The sequence below is a fragment of the Protopterus annectens genome, chromosome 5.part0, assembly GCF_019279795.1.
Source record: "Protopterus annectens isolate FY-2018-M chromosome 5.part0, PAN1.0, whole genome shotgun sequence".
Classification (NCBI taxonomy): domain Eukaryota; kingdom Metazoa; phylum Chordata; order Ceratodontiformes; family Protopteridae; genus Protopterus; species Protopterus annectens.
The window spans coordinates 684,948,114-684,975,382 of record NC_056735.1 but is presented as its reverse complement, the minus strand read 5'-3'; the positions used below and the strand labels follow the sequence as shown (position 1 = coordinate 684,975,382).

The 27,269-nt window shown below is 43.6% G+C and overlaps 1 protein-coding gene across 2 annotated transcripts in view; it reads left to right on the top strand.

Moving 5' to 3' along the window:
* Positions 1-27,269, top strand: part of RAB9A (RAB9A, member RAS oncogene family) — a 707,793-nt gene that overhangs the window by 427,983 nt on the left and 252,541 nt on the right. For both annotated transcript variants that reach the window (XM_044072532.1, XM_044072531.1), the window contains one exon: positions 13,006-13,034. The gene's annotated coding sequence lies outside the window, so the exon portion shown is untranslated. The remainder of the gene's footprint in view (positions 1-13,005; positions 13,035-27,269) is intronic.

Sequence of the window (27,269 nt, the reverse complement as noted above, 5' to 3'; positions counted from 1 at the left end):
AGACTCCCAGAACAAAAGAATAAACAAACTTTTATATACTGGTGATATTGCTGACAAAACAAAAAGAAAGAAATGAACCAATTAGACCATCATACAGGGCAATTAACCAATCAAAGGTTTACCCGTAAACATAAGACAATTCACATCATCGCATCTCTAGGCAAGAAAAGGAAAATCGGATGTATTTCCATATAAGGCACATTTCCTGCTTTCAGGCAGATTCTTGCTTTTAAGCATTTTCTCGTTGCTCAGAGTTCACTCAAAGTTCATAGTAAACAGTATGTTTTAATACACACAGACTTTCACATACTCAGTTCCCTCAAACACATGCTTTGACTGTTCATATTTTACATGAGGAACCTTTGTGGTCTCTCCAGTTGCTGCAGGTGCTTGGAAAGGTATATACCAAAAGGAACATTGTACTCTATTGTTGGTCTAATGAGGGAAGAGTACAGGGAGGTTATAAGTTCTTTTTTTCTGCATGCAGTGCCCTTACTAATGAGATGAGCAATATAGAATGCCCATTTTGCCACTGTGGTGACATGATGATGAAAGGTAAGGATGCTATCAACCTGTGTGCCCAGTTCTCTCACCACTGAGTGAGTACTTAAGGCTAAGTTGATGGATGCCCCTCTTGTTAAACACTTGTTTGAAGAAGCTGCTGCTTTCGTTAAGTCCTCTCAGGACAAGGGTAAGGCTTTACAGGAACTTAAATGTGTTATAGTTTCTCCTGTGCTTAAGTTCCAGAGAAATTACCCCAGTAAGTTAGCTTTTGTTTGCAGACAATCTTGCCATCATCCTAAGGGTAGAAAGGTTGGTAACTGGGGTCCTCCTGCTAAATCTACTCAGGCTTCTGTGCCTCGGAACTCTCCTTTTCCTGGTAAACCAGGTGCTGTCTGACTATCCTGTTCTTCAAAACAGTGTAAGAAACTTCTCTGTGTGGAAGATGCATCTAATTAATCACTGTAGATTAATCAGATCAGATAATGGTAGTAGAAATAGCAAACTTAAACTTGTCCCAAGTAAAAATAAAAAAAATTAAAAATGTGCATAATTTGAAATATTGTACAGAATTAAGTATTCGAAAGAAATCCAAAAAGGTTAGGCAGTCCGTTTCCAGTCGAAAATCCTTTAAGTACACAGACAAGCAATCCAAGTAAAACAAAAATAAGAGTAGTTTCCTCACAAGCTTTCTAATACGTATACCTTATATATATATATATATATATCGGGCAAGGGAGTGGTTTATTGTGCTGTAAAACTGTGTTATTGGTGTACATGTTAAATTCACATCCCTTCCCCCATCAGTGTGACATTCGAGCTGGTTCTGCCCTGCTTAATAGCTGTCATAATAATATAACCCGTATGTACTTTAATAATGATGTGGTACCTCTTATTTAACCAGATCAGGTCTGTGAGTTTATCCAAGATAATATTCCTTGGCTGGAAATATATAAACCTTACACAATTTGGCAATCTAAAAATATAAATATATACATATACACTTTGCATGCAAAAACTCCATTGTTAAAATCCTATTTTATTTCCATAACCTATTGTTAAAGATTGCCTCTGTTCTTCCCAGCCGCTTTCCTTTTTCTCTTTTCCTTTCTCTCTGTTCCTGTTTGGCTACAGAGTACTCTGGATTCTTGGGTCTTGTCCGTTATTCGTCTGGAGTATTTCTTGGTCTGGAAATCCCTTCCTCGTGTTGCGGATATTCCTCAGCCCCCTATGGAACAACTGCCTTTCTTTCCAAAAATGCTTTGGGATCTTTTGGTTCTGAGTACTATTCAAGAGGTGCCTGTGTCTCAGAGGGAGAGGGTTTTACTCCAGGATGTTTCTAGTACCCAGGAAAGCGGGTACTTGGAGACCAATTGTAAAACCTTTTCATGTAAACCCTTTTCTGAAGGTGCTGTCATTTCGAATGTTGTCCTGGATCTCAAGGATGCTTATCTCCATATTCCAATTCATCCCCTTTTCAGGAAGTTTTTGTTTCTCTGTTGCCTCCTGGCATTTCAGTTTTGTGCTTTTCCCCTGCCCTAAGGATATTCACCAAATGCCTAGCTCCTGTGATTGCTTTTTGCAGGATTCGGAGGTTCCAAGTCTTTCCTTACTTGGACAACCTTCTATTTCAGGCATCCTCTCCAGAGATCCTATTGCAAAAGCTTCATTTTGCCATTTTTCTTCTACAAAGCCTGCAGTTCACAGTAAACTTCAAAGTCTTTTCTTCCTTCCCAATTCCATGAGTTTCTGGGGTGCAAGATACAGACTGTGCCTCTGTTGGCATTCCTGCCCCCTCCCAAGGCCTTAACACTCATTTCCTTCTTTCAAACTCTTCATCTGACCTCTGTAATAGCCAGGAAATTTCTCAGGCCTCTGGGGTTCATGGCATCCGTCTTTTGCATTTAACATTTTACGTTAAATGAAGACGATACACTTCTTCCTCTTTCAGTGGTATTTATTACACGTGTGGGAGCCTCATGGAAAGTACCAGGGAGACTCCCAGAACAAAGGAATGCATAAGCTTATATGCTGGTAATACTGCTGACAGTACAAAAAAATATATAAACTAGGCCAATTAAATTAGTACAAAAGACAATTAACCAATCAGTGGTTTACCCGTAGGCTTAAAGCAGTTCACATTACTACATCTGTAGGCAGTAAAGGAAAATTGGATGCACTTCCATATAAGGCACATTTCCTACTTTTCAAGCAGGCTCTTGGTTTTCAGTACTTTTCCACTTATTCACAGTTTAGTCAGAGTTCGCAGTACAAAGTCCATTTCAATGCATGCAGATTATCACATACTCAATTTCCTTAAACACATACTTTGGCCATTCATATTCTACAATCCCCTATTTGATGCTGTGTAAGCATCACAATTTAGTCTATCATACATTTGCCCCAAGTCCAACATAACCATGTGGCTGGTTCCTTCAGCATTGTCACACATTTTTATTTTATAATTCATATTTATGACTGCAGGCATATAAAACTTTGGCACCTTTTTAGTAGTCTTAAAAGACATTAATTTCAAAATCAATGTTTTGATTAAAAACACAACAAGAAAAGCAATAAGAGCTAATACCGTGATTAATAAAATTAACTTCAATAGTCCATCTCCCCAACCTGAGAACAGGTTGGTTAACCATGCCCATGTTGAGTTACCGGCCTCCTTGGCCTTAGAGAGTTTGGAGATTCTCTGAATGAGTTTGAGATGACTTTCAATTTCGTGCTGATTGTCAGGAATAAACGTGCAACACTCCTCTTGGATTAAAGTGAAAGTTCCACATTTCGCCGCTAGGGTGAAATCGAGAGCCATACGGTTTTGAAGGACTACAGCTCTCATAGCAGTCAGTTCATCGGTCACTAGTTCTAAAGCAGAAAATGTGGCATTGCTTAATACTTCAAGCAATTTGGACAGTTTTCTTAGTTCCCAAATTGATTTTACTGCTCCGTATGCTGGAATTATACCAGCCGATGATATGACGTCATCACCCAAGTCCATATGAGATAGTCCTTTGGTGCCAGCATGAGCCAAGTCATGATGATAAATCCGTGAAGCGTCAGTTTGGCCTACTGGATTGCAGGCTTTTTAACCTCTCGAACATTCCGAATTTTTCCTTGAGGTAAAGCAGATATATGTCTGATGGCTGGGACTAAATAACCTAAGAAACAGCTACCCGACCAGTTTTCTGGTAGCCATTTATAGGCTCTTTTACCACACACAAAGTAGCAATTTTCCACCTTAGTGGTGATATTACTATTTATATAACTTTGTTCAGAATGAAACACTTCCTTATAGATCAATCCCAGCTGTTGATATAGGACAGAATTATTTCTTACCTCTTTGTACGTTTTATGCACCAGTTCACAAATGAATCGTAGGTTGTGTTACAGTAGGAGGAGTTATTACACCTGTAGGGAAGTGTCACATTGCAAAAACTCCATCTTACCTTGACTTAACAAATTTCTGAAAACACGCAGTTCCATTTCGACTGTTAAACAGATGCAATGCTATCCTGTCTTTTGAAGTAACATTTGAGGTGTCATAGATCAGATTCGCCCAGGTTTCATTAGCCCCTAAAGGGACTGTACTTAGCATCAGTCCCCCATGAACAGTAGGTAAAGCAGTACAGATCCAACAATCAGAGACATCAGCAGCATATTATTGGATTGCTTAAACAGAAAATGATGTTGATTCCTGATTGTGCTGAAAATAAGGATTTACAGGATTTAATGCATTCTGCTGAACAAGTTGGAAAACATACTTTGCAATGTGGTTTTGATTCACTAGAGGCATCTTGCAGGGCTGCTGTTACTAGGTTTGTACTTAGAAGGCATGCTTGGCTTGAGCAATCCTTGCCAGATCATGTTAAAGCTAAATTACTGGATGCTCCCTTAAATCAGGACTGCCTGATGGTCATCGTGTTTCGCTGTTGCAGTCATTACACTCTGGTTATCCTGCTGGCAGGCTACCCACAGTCGGAAGTCCTGGTCCGGCGTCTGTTGCTGGCGCCTCTTCCCTGACGTCAGTGCACCAGGGGAATATAAGATGCAGCCGACGCCATTTTCTTCCGTCTTTCTTGCTGCGCGGTGCCCGAAGCAAAAGCAGTTCGCAAGTGCCGGTCGGCCGACTCCTGTGATTTTCAAAATTGAATTTCAGATCCGAAATCTTCAATAAAGCTAAGTACCCCGTTGGAGAAACTTTTTCTTGCTCCAGACCGATGTCAGTAAAAGTTAACAATTGTATTTCTTGTGGGAAGCAAATACCTCATAAGGATTTTCATTCTTACTGTATTCCTTTCCTAGGCCCTGACCACGACGTTGCTAGTTGTCGGTTTTGTGCTAGATTCAACCAACGCACTATTAAATGTCAGTTCGATTTTTCTTTACATTACTTTGGCCGAAGGTTTAACTATATAATGCAGTTGGAACAACCGATGACCGGAGTCCATAAAAAGCGCAAGGACAAAGAAAGACAGGCATCCGAGGTCCAAAACCGACAACGAAGCCTCTTCTAGGCCAGTTGCTGGTTCGCCAGCTTTCAGTGAGGCGCTTTGGCAGCCCCTGACGCCCACTACCTCAGAGCCACAGGCCACTTCCGACTCCCACGTGGAAACAGCTAGGCCTCTGGAAACACAAGGTATTGGGCCTACGGAAACTACTCCCTCAGATGGGTCCGGAGCCGCTGAGCAGGCATCGGCTTCTGAGGATGTTTTCAGACCTACACAGCTTACTATCAAGACCACTTCAGCAGCCAAGGCAAAGTCTAAAACGCCTTTAAAGACAAAGAAACAAGTATAGCATTCTCCTGGACAGTCATCCATGCCAAAGAAACAGATGCTCAAAATGGCCGAGGACCTAATTACTTTGATCAGGAGTTCCCATCCCCCTCCTGATAAAAGGCCTAGGCAAGATACTGATGGACTCCTCTGACCAGGTTTCTATTTCTTCTGATTCCTCTTCAGAACAGGGATGTTTTCTTCCTTCCTATGAGGACTCTGATGCTGAAGAATCTATCCCTTCAGCCTCTCCTCCTGAGGACTACTCTTTTGGGGAAACCCTGCACACCATGAGGGAACATGTCCATTGGGAGAGCCAGGATTATTTAGAATCCAAGAAAAGGCTCAGAGACTTTCTTTTATTGCCTCAGCACAGGTCTCTTGCTTATCCCCCTGTACTAGATATTGTTGTTGATGTATTTTCTGAATCCAGTTTGACTCCTGATTCTTTACCCCCTGCACCAGTTAAGCCAGATAGGTACTACAGGGTTCCAGATTCTCATAAATTTCTTTATAAAAACCCTGCTGCTGATCCAGAAACTATTTCTCAGGGTCCCAAAGGGGTCAAGGCTTCCACTGCAAAAAACCCTGTTCCCTCTGATAGGGATTCTAGAGCACTGGACAGATTAGGGAAAAATGTTTACACCTCTGCTACTTTAGCTGTAAGGGCTTTAAACTGCCAGTTTCACATGCCTAAATATCAACAATACCTAATGTCTTTGCTAAAACAGAAAATGCTTACAAGCTCTGAATGTCCTGAGAACAGGGAAATGCAGGATTTATTGCATGCAGCTGAACAAGTGGGAAAGCATACTTTGCAATGTGGTTTTGATTTATTAGAGGCTTCTTGCAGAGCCGCAGTTATAGGTTCTGTCATTCGAAGGCATGCTTGGTTAAAAGAGCAGAGTTTACCTGATCATGTTAAAGCAAAATTATTGGATGTTCCATTACAGCATGATACTTTGTTTGGTGTTAAGGCAGAAGAGGTGTTAAAGAAAATGGAGGATAAAGCAAAATCAATGCAAACAGTAAAGGATTTCTTACAGGTTCAGCCACCTAGATTTAGCAGGAACTGGCCTTCAAAAAATTGGTCCTTTCCAGTGTCAGACGGGCCACAAAGAGGCAGATACAGATGCCCAAGAGGCAGATCTCAGCCCCAAGGCTCATACAGACCTAAACAATGGGGTGCTTCAGCCCCCAAAGGAGGAGAAGACAAATCAGATCTGATAAAATCTGGTCATTAGACGAAAGCGCTCATCTTTCGTGTTTTGTGAAAAATATAAAGAAATTTTGTACCTTAGTGGTGTCCAGGGCTTTACCCAATCCTAAAGAGCTTGTCTCTAGGCCCAGCCTGGATTTTACCTCAAATTCCTCAAGTTCTGACTCAACAAAACAATCAGATACTGCACAGCCAACTCAGAACCTTAAATCTGGCTGCATGGCAAATAATATAGCCACTCAGAACACACCACTCTCTAAAGCTGTTATGGATGTCATTTTGGAAGCCAGGAGGCCCAGCACCAGGAAATCTTATGCAGAAAAATGGAAGAGATTCTGTGCTTGGGAATAGGCACAAGGACTTGAACCACTTGTTCCGAATATTTCTCAGATTTTACAATACCTAACTGAGATGCTGGACAAAGGCCTATCCTCATCAATTAAGATCCATGCCTCTGCCACTTCAGCTCATTACAATATGGAACCTCCTATTTTCTCACATCCACTGCTAAGACAGTACCCCAGAGGGGCAAAAAAACATAAGACCCCCCAAGGAGAGCACCGATACCTACATGCGACCTCAACTTTGTCTTGGAAAAGCTCACACTGCCTCATTTTGAGCCAGCCAATACAGCTGACATAAAATTCTTATGGAAAACTGCTCTGCTCCTAGCAATAACTTCAGCAAGACGAGTCTGAGTTACAGGCATTAATGGCAGTGGAACCTTTTATCATTTTTCATCCAGACAGGGTTTCTCTAAGGACAAACCCAACATTTATGCCAAAGGTAGTATCCAATGTGGCTCTCAACCAAACCATTAATTTGCCAACATTTTATCCAAATCCCCAGAATAAAGGGGAGAGACTTCTGCACTCTTTGGACATACACAGGCAGCCACGCTTCTACTTGGACAAAACAAAAGCTTTCAGAAAGACTGAGCAACTGTTTGTAGCATATGCTGCAGGATCACAAGGAAAGGCTATTTCAAAGCAGACTATTTCAAAATGGATAGGACACTGCATTTGTTTCTGCTATGCACAGCATGGCAAATCAGTGCCTAAGAATATTATGCCACATTCTAACAGGGCAGCAGCCACTTCAGCAGCCTTTCTCAGAGGAGTACCAACCAAGGAAATTTTGGAGGCTGCAACTTGGAGTTCAGTGCACACTTTTACCAAGCATTATCACTTAACTCTTTACTCTAAATCCAGATCAGGCTTCACCACTGCAGTTCTGTAGGGCCTCATAGCCACTCCTAATCCTATTTAGACCCAGCCACCCTACCTCAGCTTTGGGATTCAACCCAAGTGTAATGACTGCAACAGTGAAACACGATGAACATAGTACAGTTGTGTACCTACCATAAATGTAGATGATCGAGTGTATTCACTGTTGCAGTCCAGGTTACCCACCCACCATCCCCCTTTCTTTGCTGGGACTTATCTATACTTCTCTATCCTATACATCCTAGGTGGTGTTATTTGCTTGTAGATGAAGGTATTGTTTATTTTAGTGTATATTTTTATAAGCAAATATGTATTGCCTACCTTCTTGGGGGCACCTGACATCTGGGGCAAGAAAAACTGAAGAAAATGGCATCGGCTGCATCTTGTATACCCCTGGCACACTGACGGCAGGGTAGAGGCTACAGCAACCGACTCCGGACCAGGACTTTGGAATTCAGGCCAACTGCAGGTAACCTGCCAGCAGGATAACCCAAGTGTAATGACTGCAACAGTGAATACACTCGTAGGTACACAACTGTACTTTTGGCAGTAAGGCAGAAGTTGTTCTTAAAAAGATGGAGGAAAATGCTAAATCTGTGTAAACTGTTTCTTACAAGTACAACCTCCAAGATTTAGTAGGCATTGGCCTTCTAAGAATTGATCCTTTCCTGCTTCTTCCAGGCCTTCTCAGTCCAAACCCAGATCCAGCAGAACACCCAGGTTTCAGTCCCAGGGTACACATAGGACTAAGCAGTGGGGGGCGCCCTCTTCCAAATCTGGGAGTAGTAAACTCCCCCCATGGTAAACTGTCTCAATGACTTCATTTTAAAACTTCCAACCCCTTCTCAACTGACTGCCCCTTTGGGGGGAAAGAATGCCCTGCATGCAAAAAACTGGGAGCTTTTACCCAGGACAAATGGGTTTTAAATAGTGTCCCATGGATACAGATTTCACTTCCACACGTTACCAACCCCAAAAGGTTGGCCAGAGCTACCCGGAAATCAGTGGGCAGAGGCTGAAAAGCAAGTACTCTCTCTTTTAAGCATAAAGGCTATTCATACTGTACTAGAAGAGGAAAAGGGACAAGGTTTCTACTCAAGACTTTTCCTGGTACCCAGAAAAGACAATTCAAGGCATCCTATCCTGGACCAGTCTACTCTAAACACCTTTTTGGTGATTCCAAAATTTGAGATGCTGAATCTTCACCAGTTGCTTCCTATGCTAGGAAAAGATGCCTGGTTGGCAACACTCGATTTAAAGGAAGTATACCTGCACATCCCAATCAGGGTATCTTGCAGAAGATGCCTACGCTTCAAAGAAGGCTACATGCACTGTCAGTTCTCTGCACTGCCCTTTGGTTTATCTACTGCGCCCAGGGTATTCACAAAGTGCCTAGCTCCAGTCATTGTATTTTGCAGGCAAAGAAATATTCAAATATACCCATACCTGGACGATTGTCTAATTCAGGCAGAAAGCCAGTACATACTTTTGAATCATCTGGCTTTTGTACAAAGGGTGCTAACTTGTCTGGGGTACACCATAAACGAGTCTCACCTGGTATCCTGTCAGCAAATTATATGCCTGGGAGCAAGCTTGAATACAACTTCCCAGATGGCTTTCCTCATGCCAGAGAAACAAATTAATTTGACAGCCTACTTCAAACTAGTGGCCACGAAAAGCCTGCTATCTGCAAGGCAAATACTGCAAGCCTTGGAGTTCATGGCCTCCTGCATTCTTCTAATTCCATATGCAAGATTGCATATGAGGAAACTACAATGGTATCTAAAAAGCCTATGGTGTCAACATTCTCAGGATCTAGAAGCAATGATTGCTATCATACCTTGCCTACGCTTAGAGTTTCTTTGCTGGGCAGAGGCTAGCCACCAAAAGAAGGGACTACCATTCACTCTACCCCCTGCAGCCCAAACCCTAACAACAGACTCCTCAGACTATGCATGGAGGGCTCACCTGGCAGGGAAGTGCATTCAGGGCAAATGGAACCCAAGTCAAATGCACCTGCATATCAATCAAAAAGAAATGTTGGCTGTACAGAATGCCCTGACAGCCTTCAAGGGCCACATTCTGCCAAGACAATTAATGGTAAAGACGGACAACACCACAGTTATGTGGTACTTAAACAAGCAGGGGGTACCCATTCTTACCCCTCTGCAAACTAGCCATGGCATCGTGGAACACAGCCTTGAGCTGCCAAGTGCATCGACAAGCTCACATCCTGCCAGGAAAACTAAATACACTGGCAGATGGATGACGCAGAAAACTCATGGACGCACACGAGTGGAAACTGGAACCAAAGATTTTCAATATGTTGACAAACAATGGGGGAAGCCCAGATATAGACCTGTTTGCCTCCCCCATGAACTATCAATTGGACAGATTTTGCACAAGGACTCCCCACAAACAAGCTTGGAAAGTTTATGCCTTTCCTCCTCTGCCTCTCCTCTCCAAAGTACTGCTAAAAATCAAACAGGACAAGCCAAGGACGATATTGATTGCACCAGACTGGCCATAGCAACAATGCTACCCCCTCTTGCGCATTGTGTCACTGTTGGCCCCATGGCACCTGCCTCTGACCCCTACCCTCTTGTCTCAGCAGGAGAACCAGAGTCTGCACCCTCAGCTTCAAACCCTGAACCTAGCAGCCTGGCTAATTACCTAATCTCTCCCTTACCATCCTTCAGTAAACCAGTGATGGATATAATTTTAGAGGCAAGGAGGCCTAGTACTAGAAAATCTTCTGCTGAAAAATGGAAAAGATTCTGTGCCTGGAACCAATCTCAAGGGATGAGCACAGCAGCACCCGACTTTACTCAGATTTTACAATACTTAACTGAGATGCTTCACAAGGGACTTTTCTTTTTCCTCCATCAAAATTCACGCCTCAGCCATTTCAGCTCATTATAACACAGAACCTCCCCTCTTCTCTCATTCACTGCTCAGGCAGTTCCTCAGAAGGGCCAAAGTTTAAGACCACCCAGGAGAGCCCCAACTCCAGCTTGGGACCTTAACTTTGTGTTGGAGAAACTCACTCTTCCTCCTTTCGAGCCAGCTGTTAGTGCAGATTTAAAATTCCTTTCTTGGAAAACAGCCTTCCTTTTAGCAATCACTTCAGCTAGAAGGGTATCTGAATTACAGGCCCTTATGGCAGTGGAGCCTTTCATCATCTTTCATGCGGACAGGGTGTCCCTCAGAACCAATCCTGCCTTCATGCCCAAGGTGGTATCCAGTGTGGCTCTCAATCAGTCCATTCATTTACCAACCTTCTTTCCTAATCCACAGAACAAAGGGGAACGGATACTGCACTCCTTAGATGTGCACAGACAACTTAGATTTTACTTGGACAGGACTAAACCTCAAAGGAAATCTGAAGAACTGCTGGCATTTGCTGCAGGGGCAGAGGGGAAGGCTATTTCAAAGCAAACCATTTCTAAATGGATAGGCCATTGCATTCATTTCTGCTTTAAGCACCATAGAAAACCTATTCCACAGAGGATCAGACCCCACTCAACCAGGGCTGCATCTACCTCTACAGCCTTTCTCAGAGGTGTCCCTACCAGGAACATCCTAGAAACTGCTACCTGGAGTTCTGTACATACCTTCACCAAGCGTTACCATTTGCCAATTTTCTCTAAATCCAGAGCAGGCTTTGCCACTGCAGTCTTGCAGGGTTTTATAGCTGGTCCTAATGCTATCTAAATTCCTCCTCCCATCCTTAGCTTTGGGAATCTACCCAAATGTGAAGACTGCAACAGTGCAACACGAAGAACATAGTACAGTTGTATACACTTACCATAAATGTAGATGTTCGAGTGTATTCAGTGTTGCAGTCCTGGTTACCCTCCCTCCAGCCCCCTGATTTCTTTGGCTATACCTCGACTCTCCTTTACTATGCTTAAAAGCTTTTTGGTGTATTTGCTTTTTTATTGGAGGTATATCTTTCTATGTATATGTGTGTGTGTGTGTGTGTGAGTGAGTGTGTGTATGTATATATATGTATATGTATATATATATATATATATATATATATGTATGTATATATATATATATATATATATATATATATATGTATGTATATATATATATATATATATTTATGTTTTATTGCTTCCCATTAAGGGGGCACCTGACATCTGTGGCAAGAAAAACTGATGTAATGGTGTCTGCTGCATGTTTTAAACCCTTGACGACCTGACGTCATGTGACGGAAGAAGAGACAGCAACCGACACAGGACCCAAGACTTTGTTAATCAAGGCCAACTGAGGGCTACTGCAAGCAGATAACCCAAATGTGATGACTGCAACAGAGAATACACTCTAACATCTACATTTATGGTAAGTGTACACAACTGTACTATGAATACTGCAACAGTAAAGAGAGGGACATCTACCATTATGGTAAGATTTTACACAAGTGTACTTTCTCTCAAAAACTAAGGCGAGTCTCTTGGCATCTTCATTTTTGTTTCCACAATTGACATTGATGAGTCTCCCCTTCTCCTTATGGTTACCTGAGATTTTAGTTTGGAGCATCCATTATTTTGGCACTGCCTAAAAATGCACTATTAGGAAAGAGTAGTATCTGTTCAGTACTCTAAAATCACTTATTTAGGTAGCCCATCCTTTGATAGAGCAGGTCTTTCCACATGTTTCTACAATGGCACAGAGATACTGAATCTCCTTGGATCCACAGCATGTTCAAAACCAGTAATATTTTGTGTATGTGCATGCTGTCCTCTGTGAAAGAAGAGTGTCACTACAAGCCTGAGTAAGGACATCCACAAAGTCAGTCACATGCCTTTGCTTCACTTTGAGAGAAGAGTATGCAGCATCATTGAGTCCAGCAGCCACATCTGCGGTGTTCTAATCATTATAAGAACTGAAGATGCACTTTAATGGCCTTATTAATATATCTAGTCTTAGCTCCAGGGAGGCAAGACACTGTGACTCTCCTTGTCCTGTTTTCTAATGTGTTGGTATGATGAAGCTAGCATGTTACAATTTCTTTTAAGAATATTCTATTTCAAACTTTTTATGTTTTTAGGAAAATATGTCAAACACTGTTTAGGTCTTTTAGCACAGAGTACTAGATAATAGTTTGTAAATCTAGCTGATACGAGTACTGAAATTGTAAATTTGCGTTTAAAAAAGGGAATACATTTGGGTCATAAGTGTTGCACTAAATGCTTGCCTTCACTTTCATTGTTTTTGTTTGTTAGTGGTTTTATTTATTTGTTTATTTATTTATTTTGTTTTGCAGGTGTTGAAGGATGCTTTAAAGTAAAGCAGGTAATATTAGTATTTTATTGCTCTCAACTCTAAGAAAAGGCAATGTTTTAAGTATAACAACCTCCACCCCCTGAAATGCTGCTGTTGTGTTTTAAAGTACTGGTTTGTCTAGCTAGTGAAGCTGATGCAGACATTGTGTGTTTGTGTGTGTGCATACATTTGTGTATGTCTGTGTATTTGTGTGTATAATACATGTATGTGCTGGCCTGGCAAAATATATAGTAGGTGCTGACTTGTATTACATTTATACTCCCTAAACGAAGAGGTCATTATAGTGTATATATTTGATGTTCATCATTCACACTGCCTCAGTAGCGTATGTGTTCTGTGCTTGTACAAACCCACGCCATCAGCTTTCCAAAGCTGAGAATCTCCTCATCCGAGAGACTTTGACAGGGCCTGGCTAAGCCGCTCCTATCAGGGGAGCCTAACCCCTGTTACAGAAAGTCAGTCAGTCTTTTACTGCCAGCTGTAGGACTCGCACAGATGAATCTCCTCAGCATCCTGCATTGGTTGACAACAGTTTCTATACTCAACGATCCCTTTTGGATCTTTCCTTACTTTTTATTATTGTATCTGATGTCGATTTTCATTTTGGAACCAACTCTGCCGAAACTCTCTAGCTTCACCTCTATCCATAATGCCGGTCTTCAATTACCACAGATCTGATGTGTCGCTTTTCTGGACAGATGCGTTCACCAGAGCTGTCAAGCTTAGTTCATTTTTCTTGGGTCATTTTCACCAATTTCTTCGTTTATCCATTTTTTTCAGTGTTTATACCCTTTATCTACCATTTGCTATCCCCTTTCCATACACTCTAATGCATTTCTCTGCTATCATCATTGATGGCCCCTTTTCCGTACACTTCGTGTGTACTTCTTGACTATCGAGTTTCTTTCCCTGTCCTTGTTGCATTTAAAAAATAAAAATAAATACACACACACTCACTCGCACACACTCTCACTTGCGTATATACACACACACACACTCACACACACTCACTGTCACACTCTCACACACACTCACTGTCACACTCTCACACACACTCACTGTCACACTCTCACTGTCACACACTCACTGTCACACACTCACTGTCACACACTCACTCACTCACACACTCACTCACTCACACACTCACTCACACACTCACTCACTCACACACTCACTCACTCACACTCACTCACACACACACTCACTCACACACACTCACTCACTCACACACACACTCACTCACACACACACTCACTGTCACACACTCACTGTCACACACTCACTGTCACACTCTCACTGTCACACACTCACTGTCACACACTCACTGTCACACACACTCACTCACACACTCACTGTCACACACTCACTGTCACACACTCACTCACACACTCACTGTCACACACTCACTGTCACACACTCACTGTCACACACTCACTGTCACACACTCACTGTCACACACTCACTGTCACACACTCACTGTCACACACTCACTGTCACACACTCCCTTTTTAGCTTTTCTTCCAGCTGTCTTTTTATCATGGCTGAGAAATCTAAGACCCCTTCTGGCTTTAAAAAAAATGCCAGAAGTGCGGCCATAAGATACCTTAATCGACTTTCATCTCCTATGTGTGTATTGTTTGGGTCCTGTACATTTACAGGACTGCAGATAGAGCGCTTGTTGAAAAAAGAAAAAAATTGATTTTGAAAGACTTATTCCTTTCCACCTTTGAAGAGGGCATATCTGCTGTAGACAACCGTACAATGGATATTTCTTTCCCTACTTCTTAGTCCCATTTCGAGAGGGGTAAAAAGAGGAGTTTGTCGGTACCAACTTCCCTGTTGGTGCCGACATCTAAAAAACATAAATCTTTGGTTCCAAAAAGTTCTTTAGAACTGAAGGACTCTGGCTCAATACCAGGAAAATCACCAACACCAACCACCACTATGACAAAGTCCTCGAAGCCGAAGGCTTCGACACAGGAAAATTCAACTTTTGCTTCTTCATTGGCACTGAGTACGTTGGTGCAGACTTCGGATATTGGACAACAGGAAGTTTTACTCAGGGCTAGTTACTCCCCACCTATCGACCCCTTTGTGGGTGAGTTACCAGAAGTATTTATTCAAAGACCAAAATCTTCCTCTCTGTTATCAGTCCATTCCACCAAAAGCCTTACAAAACTAGACATGGAGAGACTGGTGAATAAAATGTGGGCAAGAAGTTTTACAGCACTCCTTTCGGCTCCTACCCCTATGGGTCCAGGAGCAGAACCTTCATTCACCCCTTTAACCACTCCTCTGATTTCCTCTGAGGCTTCAGAGTTTACAGCTCCAAGGCGTCCGGCACCAACTTCATCAGTTCCAGAGATCTCTCACTCTCTCTTCGGAATTGGTCATTACCCAGAGTTCTTCAGTTATTTTGGAACTGGAGATCTCCTTGGACCATATCTGTCCTGTCTGACCTGAAGGGCAGGAGTCAACTCCATTTTTTTCAGAGCCATCCCTGCACCTTGGAGCAGTTCAGTTCACCTCCGGCTCCAGCTTCCATCTTGGGAGTGGTTTCTTCTGAGTAGGGGATGACCTCTGTTCTGAGGCAGTCTATCTCAGTTCCTGGCTCCCTCCCCTCTTCAGGGGGGGGCAGCCTTCAAGGCAATGGAGAGGGACTCATCTCTTATATTGACTCAGTCAGCCCCTTCCTTATTGGAGCAGGTACCTTCCTCACACCCAGTTATTCGACCTGTCCCTCCACTGGGGCAGTAAGTACCACAAACTCCGGATTCAGATGATACAGGTTCTGTCATCTTGTGATAATTCCCCAGAATTATCCCCCTGAGGAGGTCCCTCAGAAGAAGTGCAAGAGGATGCACTTATACTCCCTACAGGAATCCATCACGGAAGACACTGATGTTGATGAAGGGGAGGGGTCCCCAAGGTCACCCCCTGAAGATAGTGGAAGTCCCAAAACCCTTCCTCAGAGGAATCGTTTTACCTGCAGACTTTAGGTGCTCACCCATCTACATCTTGGGTAACTCCACCCACTGAAAAACACATCCAGCTGATTTTTGCACAGGCATGGAAGACTCCAGACACTATTGAACCCATCCCTAAAAGACCAGACAAAATTTTATCTGTACCGGAGGACAAGAAATTCTGGGATAAAATTTAGTGGTAGATGACATGGTTGTAGCAGCCACCACAAGGAAGGAACTCACTGAAGAGAGTTGATCTATCCCTCCACCCAACAGATAGTCTCAGGCTATGGATAGATTTGGGAAGTGAATTTACATTTCATCGACATTCACCATAAGGTCTTTGAATTTTGTGATGCATTTCACCAGACTTCAGGGGGATCTGATCAAGCAGTTGTCTGATACCCTGGTGGGAGCTGTTACTGAGCGAGTCCAAGAGAAGATTACTATTAAGTTGGTCACCTTGGAGTCTTGTCAAACCCGTCCGTGAGGCTCATTGTACATGCAGCCGAAACGACTTCCAGAGTGGTGGGTTCAGGTGTAGCCATAAGGTGACGTGCTTGGATGTGCCTATGCGACTTTGTGAAACCATTTAAGTCTTCATCAGTGTACCTTTTGACTAATTGTCTTTGTTTGTTCCAAAAGTGAGAGAGACTTTATCCAGGTGTGAGAAGGATGGTAAGAGCCTTTCTGCTTTGGGTGTATGTTTTTAATCCCCCACCCCCACCCCCCGCAAAGATCCTTTTCTAGGAGTCAGAGGAGCAGTGGAAAGATGTGGTTCAAAAAGTCCCAAGGGTCTTTTCAAGACACACCTGGAGGCAGGACCCCCAGGGGGAGAAGGGGGAGCTGCAATGGAAGACATCACCCACACGGCAGAGGTGGTCCACAGAACCAGGGTATCAGGGACTTCTTCCTAAGTAAGCCCTTTCAAGCGTTCCTGAAAGGAGGCTAGATTGTTTTCCTCTGGATGCAGTTGGGGAATGCTTATCCTTGCACCAAAACACTTGGCTGAATATAGCAACCGATTTTTGGGTGCAATGGATCTTATCCAGAGGTTATACCATACCCTTTTTTCATCTTCCCTCTGTATGCAAAAAAATCCCCGAATTTCGACCCAGTTAGAAGAAACCAGCAGTTCTAGAAATTCAAAAACTGCTAGACAAGAGTCATCCAGTAAATCCCACCAGACAGGATCTGGAATTTACTCAAGATTCTTTTTAGTGCCAAAAAGACAGAGTACTGGAGACAAATTTTGGATATCAGTGTGTTGAACAAAATCAGTTTGATAAACGAAATTCTGGATGGTCATGGTACAGTCCATTCTTCTACCCTTTCAGGAAAGGACAACTGGATGTGCTCGATAGATCTTCAGGATGCATATTGCCATATAAAACTGGACAAGAGCTCCAGAAAGTTCTTCCACTTCTGGCTGGGAGCCAGTCATTACCAATCCAGGATGCTACCCTTTGGTCTCACCTCAGCCGCCAGGGTCTTAACAAACTGTATGGCAGCAGTAGCAGCTCAGTTGAGAATGCAAGGATTCCGGGTGTTTCCATACTTGTGACAAATGGCTCATTACCGCTCCCACCTGGCATCAACTGATAGAAGCAAGAGATTATGAAGATCTTCATGTTTCACTGTTGCAGTCCTAACGTATGGGTTATCCGGCTCCTGGTAGCCCTCAGTCGGCTCGAATACCAGAGTCCTCGGTATATGATGTTGGCTGTAAACTGATGTCAGAACGTCCGGTATAAAGGGAGGTGGCCGACATTTCCTCAATCTTTCTTGCCATGGAGCCCGAAGCAGATGCAATTCGCACTAGTGCGGGTCGGCCATTTACCTTCTTTCTGCATTCCAACTACCAAGTCGAAGATGCCGTCAGATAAGTACCCCGTTGGGGACCCTCTTTTCTTGCTTTAACGAATGTCAGATAAAGTTAATAACTGTCTTGCCTGTGGAAAACAGATTCCGCACTGTGATTTTCATTCCTATTGTATAACTTGTTTGGGCCTTGAGCACGATGTCCCTAACTGTGATCTCTGTGCTTCCTTCAACCCACGTACCATACGCCGTAGAGATAAGGTTTTATATAAGCATTTCGGAGTCTGGCCTAAGTTGGCATCTTCTGGTCTCCCGACTTAGGATATACCTAGGAAATGCAAGGACAAGGACTGTGAGAGGCTTAGGGTTAAAGCTGCTGATGATGCTCAGGTGAAATTGGTAGTCAGCCCAGCGGTAGCTAGTGAGACACTTTTGCAACCCCCTACAGTCCACAGATTTTCATCCGCAGGCCTCTGCTGAGACCTTTACGGAGTCCTCCATGCCGCAGGCTGCTATTTTGTCTTCAGACCCTAAGCCTGTCGCCACCTCAGATGGGTCCGGAGCCGCTATGCAGGCATCGGCTTCTGACATCTCTTCTCTTCGACATGAGACTAGAGCCAGTCCAACTACCTTAGCTCAGACTTCTGCAGTTGCTAGGCCTCCCGAGTCCCTCTGGATTACTAGCAAACCTTTCAGCCGCAAATCTACCCCCAAGCGGGCATCGGCCTCCCCTCCTGTGCCACAGTCCCAGTTGGTAAAGATGGCTGGTGATCTTTCCCTTAAGGGCTCTCATCCCCCATTCCAAGAGTGCTAGGGAATTGTCTCCTGATTTGTCTGAATCCGATTCTGAGGTTTCCAGTATTTCGGCTGGTGAGGAAGGAAATTCTCAACTTTTTTCTGGCTTTGATGGCTTTGAGGATTCTGATGCTGAGGACTCTATCCCTTCTGCCTCCCCTCCAGAAGATTTTTCCTTTGGGGATACTTTGAATACTCTTAGGGAGCACTTTAAATGGGAAAGTCAGGATTGTCCTCAGTCTAAGAGGAGGATCTGAGAATTTTTGGATTTGCCACAGCATAAACCTCTGGCTATACCTCCTGTTTTGAAAGTTGTGGATGATGTTTTCATGGAAAATTCTTAATTCTGTTCCTCCTGCTCCCAGAAAACTTGATAGATATTGTAGGGTTCCTGATTCTCATCAATTTCTTTTTAAAAATCCTACTGCTGATCCTGAGATTATTTCTCAAGGTCCCAAGGGTGTTAAGGCTACTATTGCTAAAAACCCTGTACCCATCTGATAAGGAGTCTAGGGCCTTGGACAGGTAGGGTAAAAAGGTCTATACCTCCACAACTCTTGCCATTAAATCTGTGAATTGCCTTTTTCACATGCTTAAGTATCAGCAACATACTTTGGAGGCTATTAAGGCTAAGCTTGGGGATATTCCTTCCCTGTCAGAGAACAAAGACTTACAAGATTTACTAAATTCTGCCACTCTGGTTAATAAGCATTCTCTTCATTATGGTTTTGACACCTTGGAGGCTTCCTGCAGAGCAGCAGCCACTGGTTCCATTATTAGAAGACATGCTTGGCTTAGGGAGCAGCCTCTTTCTGAACCTGTAAAATCTAAATTGCTGGATATTCCTTTGCACAAAGACAACCTTTTTGGTATCAAGGCTGAGGAGATGCTGAAAAAGTTGGAGGATAAGGCAAAATCTATGCAAGCTGTAAAAGCTTTCCTTCAGGTTCAGCCTCCTCGGTTTAGTAGGCATTATCCTTCCAAGAACTGGTCTTTCCCTGATCATGCCAAGCAGGGTTGCTCTAGGCGTAGGGGTTTCAGATCTTCCAGAGGGCAGGCTTCTGCCCCTCAAAGGGCTAAACAATGGCATCCTTCTGATAAATCGGGGAGTTCTAAGCCAGCTTCCCAAAGCAAGCATTCTCAATGACTCCGGCCTTCTTGTGCCTACCTCTGCGGGCCCAGGGTTTCCTTTCGGCGGATGGTTAGCCAGGTTCACAGATGTATGATCATCCACAGACAAGTGGGTGCTCAACATAGTAAACCAAGGTTACAAGTTTTATCTTCACACCTTCCCTGTTATAGAAGGGTACCCAGCCATACCCAGAGCTCTCAGGGCAGAGGTAAAGAATCAAATTTCGTCTCTACTGACTATGGGTGCTATAGAGCCAGTTCCTGCAAATCAGGCAGGCCTAGGTTTTTATTCAGGACTTTTTCTGTTACCCAAAAAAGGGGGGCACCTGGTGCCCTATTCTGGATTTGTCTATTCTAAACACTTTTCTGGTGATTCCCAAATTCAAGATGCTCACTCTTCAACAGTTACTGCCAATGCTGGACAAGGATTTATGGCTGGTCACTTTGGATCTCAAGGAGGCTTATCTGCACATCCAAATAAGGGGAAGTTGCAGGCAGTTTCTTCGTTTCAGGGCTGGGGAGCAACACTTCCAATTCTCTGCGCTGCTCTTTGGCTTATCTACTGCTGCCAGAGTTTTCACAAAGTGCATGGCACCAGCCATTGCTTTTTGTAGGCAGAGAGCCAAGCTAGAACTTTCAAAGAGTGACCTCCCAAACCTCCTGTAATAGAGGCCCATGGGATATATGCAAATGACCCTTATGAACATCAGGTGTTTCAGCTATATGGCGATTCTGAATGCCCATGACTTTTACGTTTGAAGTCATTTTAATGGACAATTTCAGGCCAATATAGCTAGTGGGGTTTGGCTTTATTGGCCTGAAATTGTCACATAGCTAGTGGGGTTTGGCTTTATTTAAGGTTAAATGCATGTGTGCCACCTGGGCTCAGTAACATTTCTATTAGTTCTACGTTAAAACTAAAAGCTGTTTTTTATGTAATGTTTTTAACATAAGCTCTATTTTTGGGGGATCAGTGGATCAATAATTCAGTTGTATTATTTTAGTGGGGTGGTACATTTTAGCATGGAATGATATCTTTTTCTAACAGGAAATACATTTTTTAGCAGGAAATGGCATCTTTCTTTGACTCATTTTTGAGTAGGGCAGGCTATTTAAGTCAGCATTGTGTGTGTCATGTAGTTCTGAAGAAGTCAATTTTATGTACTTTTGACGAAAGCGCTAAACTCTTATCGTGGTGAAATAGAACTGTTGGATTTTTATTTTTGGTGCAGTGCTCTTGGTTACTTACTCCATTCAGCTTCAGTTATGTTAGTCGTCAGTTCTCCGGTCCTCAGTGAGGCGCTTTCGCAGCCCCTGATGCACGCTTCTGTGGATTCTCAGGCTGCTACCAAGACCCTTTCGGAGTTCAGTATGCCGCAAAACTCTTTGACTAAGGATCTTGCGGATGTTCGTGTTTCACTGTTGCAGTCATTACACTTGGGTTATCCTGCTGGCAGGGTACCCGCAGTCGGCCTGAATTCCAAAGTCCTGGTCCGGCGTAGGTTGCTGGCGCCTCTTCCATGACGTTAATGCGCCAAGGGTATACAAGATGCAGCCGACGCCATTTTCTCCAGTCTTTCTTGACGCGCGGTGCCTGAAGCAGAAGCAGTTCGTAAGTGCCGGTCGGCCGACTCCTGAGATTTTCGAAATTGAATTTCAGAACCGAAGTCTTCAATAAAGCTAAGTACCCCATTGGGGAAACTTTTTCTTGCTCCAGACCGATGTCAGTAAAAGTTAACAATTGTATTTCTTGTGGGAAGCAAATACCTCATAAGGATTTTCACTCTTACTGTATTCCTTGCCTAGGCCCTGACCACAACGTTTCTAGTTGTTGGTTTTGTGCTAGATTCAACCAACGCACTATTAAGCATCTGTTTGATTTTGCTTTACATTACTTTGGCCTAAGGTTTAACTATATAATGCTGTCGGAACAACCGACGACCGGAATTCATAAAAAGCGCAAAGACAAAGAAAAGGACAGGCATCCGAGGTCCAAAACCGATGACGAAGCTTCTTCTAGGCCAGTCGCCGGTTCTCAGTGGGGTGCTTTCGCAGCCCCTGACACCCGCTACTTCAGACTCCCACGTGGAGACAACTAGGCCTCTGGAAACTCAAGGTATTGGGCCTACGGAAACTATTCCCTCAGATGGGTCCGGAGCCACTGAGTAGGCATCGGCTTCTGAGGGTGTTTTCAGACCTACACAGCTTATCAAGACCACTTCAGCAGCCAAGGCAAAGTCTAAAACACCATTAAAGACAGAGAAACAAGTACAGCATTCTCCTGGACAGTCATCTATGCCAAAGAAAAATATGCTTAAAATGGCCGAGGACCTAATTACTTTGATCAGGGGTTCCCATCCCCCTCCTGATAAAAGGCCTAGGCAAGACACTGACTATGACTCCTCTGACAAGGTTTCTATTTCCTCTGATTCCTCTTCAGAACATGGATGTTGTCTTCCTCCCTATGAAGACTCTGACGGTGAAGAATCCATCCCTTTAGCCTCTCCTCCTGAGGATTACTCTTTTGTGGAAACCTTGCACACCATGAGGGAGCATTTCCATTGGGAGAGCCAGGATTATTCAGAATCCAAGAAAAGGCTCGGAGAGACTTTCTTTTACTGCCTCAGCACAGGCCACTTGCTATCCCCCCTGTACTAGATATTGTTGATGTTTTTTCTGAATCCAGTTTGTCTCCTGATTCTTTACCCCCTGCACCAGTCAAGCCAGATAGGTACTACAGGGTCCCAGATTCTCATAAATTTCTTTGTAAAAACCCTGCTGCTGACCCAGAAACAATTTCTCAGGGTCCCAAAGGGGTCAAGGCTTCCACTGCAAAAAACCCTGTTCCCTCTGATAGGGATTCTAGAGCACTGGATAGATGGTGGAAAAAAGTTTACACCTCTGCTACTTTAGCTGTAAGGGCTTTAAACTGCCAGTTTCACATGCTTATATATCAACAATACCTAATGTCTTTGCTAAAACAGAAAATGCTTACAAGCTCAGAATGTCCTGACAATAAGGAAATGCAGGATTTATTGCATGCAGCTGAACAAGTGGGAAAGCATACTTTGCAATGTGGTTTTGATTCATTAGAGGCTTCTTGCAGAGCCGCAGTTACAGGTTCTGTCATTCGAAGGCATGCTTGGTTAAAAGAACAAAGTTTACCTGATCATGTTGAAGCAAAATTATTGGATGCTCCATTACAGCATGATACTTTGTTTGGTGTTAAAGCAGAAGAGGTGTTAAAGAAAATGGAAGATAAAGCAAAATCAATGCAGACGGTAAAGGATTTCTTACAGGTTCAGCCTCCCAGATTTAGCAGGAACTGGCCTTCAAAAAATTGGTCCTTTCCAATGTCAGACAGGCCACAAAGAGGCAGATACAGACGCCCAAGAGGCAAACCTCAGCCCCAAGGCTCATACAGACCTAAACAGTGGGGTGCTTCAGCCCCCAAAGGCGGAGAAGACAAATCACAACCTTATAGGAAACAGTCCCAATGACTTTCCTCTACCTATGCCAAGCACTTAATTTTGGCAGCACCTTTAGGGGGAAAACTAGCACTTTTCTCACAAAATTGGCACACGATCACCCAGGACAAAAGGGTACTGAATATTGTTTCTCAGGGTTATAGGTTCCACTTTCACACCCTACCAAGGCGAAAAGGTATGCCAGACCTGCCGCACAATCAATGGGCAGAGGCACAAAAACGAATTTCTGCTCTCATGGACATGAGGGCTATTCAAAAAGTACCACAGGAAGAGCAGGGGCAAGGATTTTACTCAAGACTTTTCTTGGTACCCAGAAAGGACAACGCTTGGAGACCAATACTGGACCTGTCTACTCTAAATACTTTCCTGGACGTTCCAAAATTCAAATTGTTGACACTGCATCAACTTCTACCCATGCTGGGCAGGAAGGCTTGGCTAGTTACTTTGGACCTCAAAGAGGCATACCTGCATGTCCCAATCAGACAAACTTGCAGAATATACCTCAGATTTGTAGCTGGTTCAATGCAATACCAATTCTCTGCACTACCCTTTGGCTTATCTACTGTGCCCAGGGTCTTCACAAAATGCGTGGCACCAGTAATTGCTTTTTGCAGACAAAAAGGAATTCAAATATATCCCTAGTTGGATGGCTGCCTTATTCAAGCAGAGAGCAAGGACATTCTTCTAAAACATCTGGCGTTTGTAAAAAGATTACTAATTTGCCTAAGGTGCACAGTAAATGAAAAGAAATCAAAACTAGTGCCCTCTCAAGAGATAATTTTCCTGGGTGCAAGCTTAAATACAACTGGCCAGATGGCTTATCTCACGCCAGAAAAGCAAAAGGCAGAAATACTAAGCCTGTGGTATTCGGGCCGGACGAGGGCTACCCTGGCAGGGATAAACTCAAATGTGATGACTGCAACAGTGAATACACTCTAACATCTACATTTATGTTAAGTGTACACAACTGTACTTTTTACAGGCCCTAGGTTCTGTGGCATTGACAGTTAGTCTAGTTACCCTAGCCAGATATCCACATTTGAATTCTTTAAAGGCTTCTGGGTAGCAGACAAGCTGAGCATATGTATTCTCCAGCCTCACGAGTGGTCTCTCAATCTAAAAATGATGGAGGAGATTTTTCGTCATTGGGGCCAGCCTTGCTGCCACCTGTTCGCTTCTCCCCTAATCAACAAGTGCAGCAGCTACTTTGGCCTGACCCCCCCCCCCCCCCCACACCCAGAAAAGTCACCAAGAGATGCACTTCTCCAAACTTGGCCCTCTGGTCTTCTGTATGCCCCCCCCCCCCCTCCGATACTTCTAATCCCAAAATTCTTACAGAAAGCACTCTGGTTAAAAGAGTAAAGTAATCCTCATTGCTCCATTTTGGCCTCAATAGATATGGTTCCCCTTTCTTTTGCCTTATCTGATTCAACCACCTTGGACTCTGGATCTGGCTCCAGACCTTCTGTCATATCCAGATGGGCTAGTTCACCCAGACATCCTGAACTTCAGACTGACAACATGGGTTCCTCCAGTTCCACTAGTGGCCAGGCATCCTAACCTTTCTTCCCCAATACGCCAAATTCTCCTAGCTACTCATAAACCTTCTGCATGCAAACTATATAATAGTAAATGGAAAAGATTTACCATTTGAGCACGTGAAAGGGATATTCCTTTTTCCGCCTCTTGATAATATTTTAGAGTTCTTAGCCTCTCTTTACAATACAGGAGCTTCTCCTTCCACAATCAGAAAACAGCTAGCATCAATTTCAAATTTCCATAATGGTTTGGAAGAAGGTTCCTTGGCTTCTCATATACTCTGTAAGGAATTTTTAAGAGAAGCACTTTTGCTGAAGCCTCCTTTCAGTGATCCTACCCCACCTTGGGACATAAACCTAGTGTTGCAAACTGTTGTACAATCTCCCTTTGAACCATCTGCAGACTGTGGTCTGAAGTATTTGTCTAGGAAAACATTATTTTTTGGCGGCAATAACCTCTGCTAAAAGGATTTCAGAAATTCAGGCTTTATCATGTAAACCACCTTACCTGAGCTTTCATAAGGACAGCACCCCCTTACGAACAAATCCCACCTTCCTGCCTATAGTAGTCCCACCTTCCTGCCTATAGTAGTGTCAGAGTTTATTATCAGTCAGATGATTAATTTGCCGGTATTCTTTCCAAATTTTTCAAACAGAGGTGAATACTGTCTGCATTTGCTAGATGTTCACAATTATACTTTTACCTTCACATGACAAAAGACATGAGGAAGTCTGACCAACTATGTTTCCTTTTCAAGTGCTAGGCTTGGTAAACCAGTCAGCAATGTGACCTTAACCAGATGGCTCAAGGATTGTGTTTCCTTTATCTGTGACAGAAGAAAAATTGCCTTACCTAGACCTGTTAAAGCACATTCTGTCACCACTTCAGCAGTTTTCTAATGTAGAGCTTCAGTGGATGTCTGTGCAGCACTACTTGGAGAGGTTCATCGTGTTTCACTGTTGCAGTCTTTACACTTGGGTTATCCTTCTGGCAGGCTTACACGCATTCTGCCAGAATTCCAAAGTCTTGGTCCAGCGTCGGTTGCTGTCACCTCTTCCATGACGTCAGTGCACAAGGGGTATATAAATTGCAGCCGACGCCATTTTTCTCCAGTCTTTCTTGTCGCGCGGTGCCCGAAGCAAAAGCAGTTCGCAAGTGCCGGTCGGCCAACTCCTGAGGTTTTCGAAATTGAATTTCAGAACCAAAGTCTTCAATAAAGCTAATTACCCTGTTGGGGAAACTTTTTCTTGCTCCAGACCGATGTCAGTAAAAGTTAACAATTGTATTTCCTGTGGGAAGCAATACCTCATAAGTATTTTCACTCTTACTGTATCCCTTGCCTAGGTCCTGACCACGACATTTCTAGTTGTCAGTTTTGTGCTAGGTTCAACCAACGCACTGTTAAGCGTCGGTTTGATTTTGCATTCCATTATTTTGGCCGAAGGTTTAACTACATAATGCCATCGGAGCAACCAACGACTGCAATTTATAAAAAACGCAAAGACAAGAAAAAGGGCAGGCATCCGAGGTCCAAAACCGACAACGAAGCCTCTTCTAGGCCAGTCGCCAGTTCGCTGGTCCTCAGTGAGGCGCTTTCGCAGCCCCTGACACCCGCTACCTCAGAGCCACAGGCTGCCTCCGACTCCCACATGGAGACAGCTAGGTCTCTGGAAACTCAAGGTATTGGGCCTACGGAAACTATCCCCTCAGATGGGTCCGGAGCTGCTGAGCAGGCATCAGCTTCTGAGGGTGTTTTCACTATCAAGTCAACTACAGCAACCAAGGCAAAGTCTAAAACACCATTAAAGACAAAGAAACAAGTACAGCATTCTCCTGGACAATCATCCATGCCCAAGAAACAGATGCTCAAAATGGCCGAAGACCTAATTACTTTGATCAGAGGCTCCCATTCCCCACCTGATAAAAGGCCTAGGCAGGATACAGACTATGAATCCTCCGACCAGGGTTCTATTTCCTCTGATTCCTCTTCAGACCAGGGATACTCTCTTCCTCCCTATGAGGACTTGATGCTGAAGAATCTATCCCTTCAGCCTCTTCTCCTGAGGGATTACTCTTTTGGGGAAACTTTGCACACCATGAGGGAGCATTTCCATTGGGAGAGCCAGGATTATTCAGAATCAAAGAAAGGCTCAGAGATTTTCTTTTATTGCCTCCGCACAGGCCCCTTGCTATACTCCCTGTGTTAAATATTGTTGATTATGTTTTTTCTGAATCTAGTTTGTCTCCTGATTCTTTACCCCTAGCTCCAGTCAAGCCAGATAGGTATTATAGGGTCCCAGACTCTCATAAATTTCCTTATAAAAACCCTGCTGCTGACCCAGAAACTATTTCTCAGGGTCCCAAAGGGGTAAAGGCTTCCACTGCAAAAAACCCAGTCCCCTCAAGACAGGGATTCCAGAGCACTGGATAGATGGGGGGGGGGGAGTTTACACTTCAGCAACGTTAGCAGTAAGGGGTTTGAACTGCCAGTTTCACATGCTGAA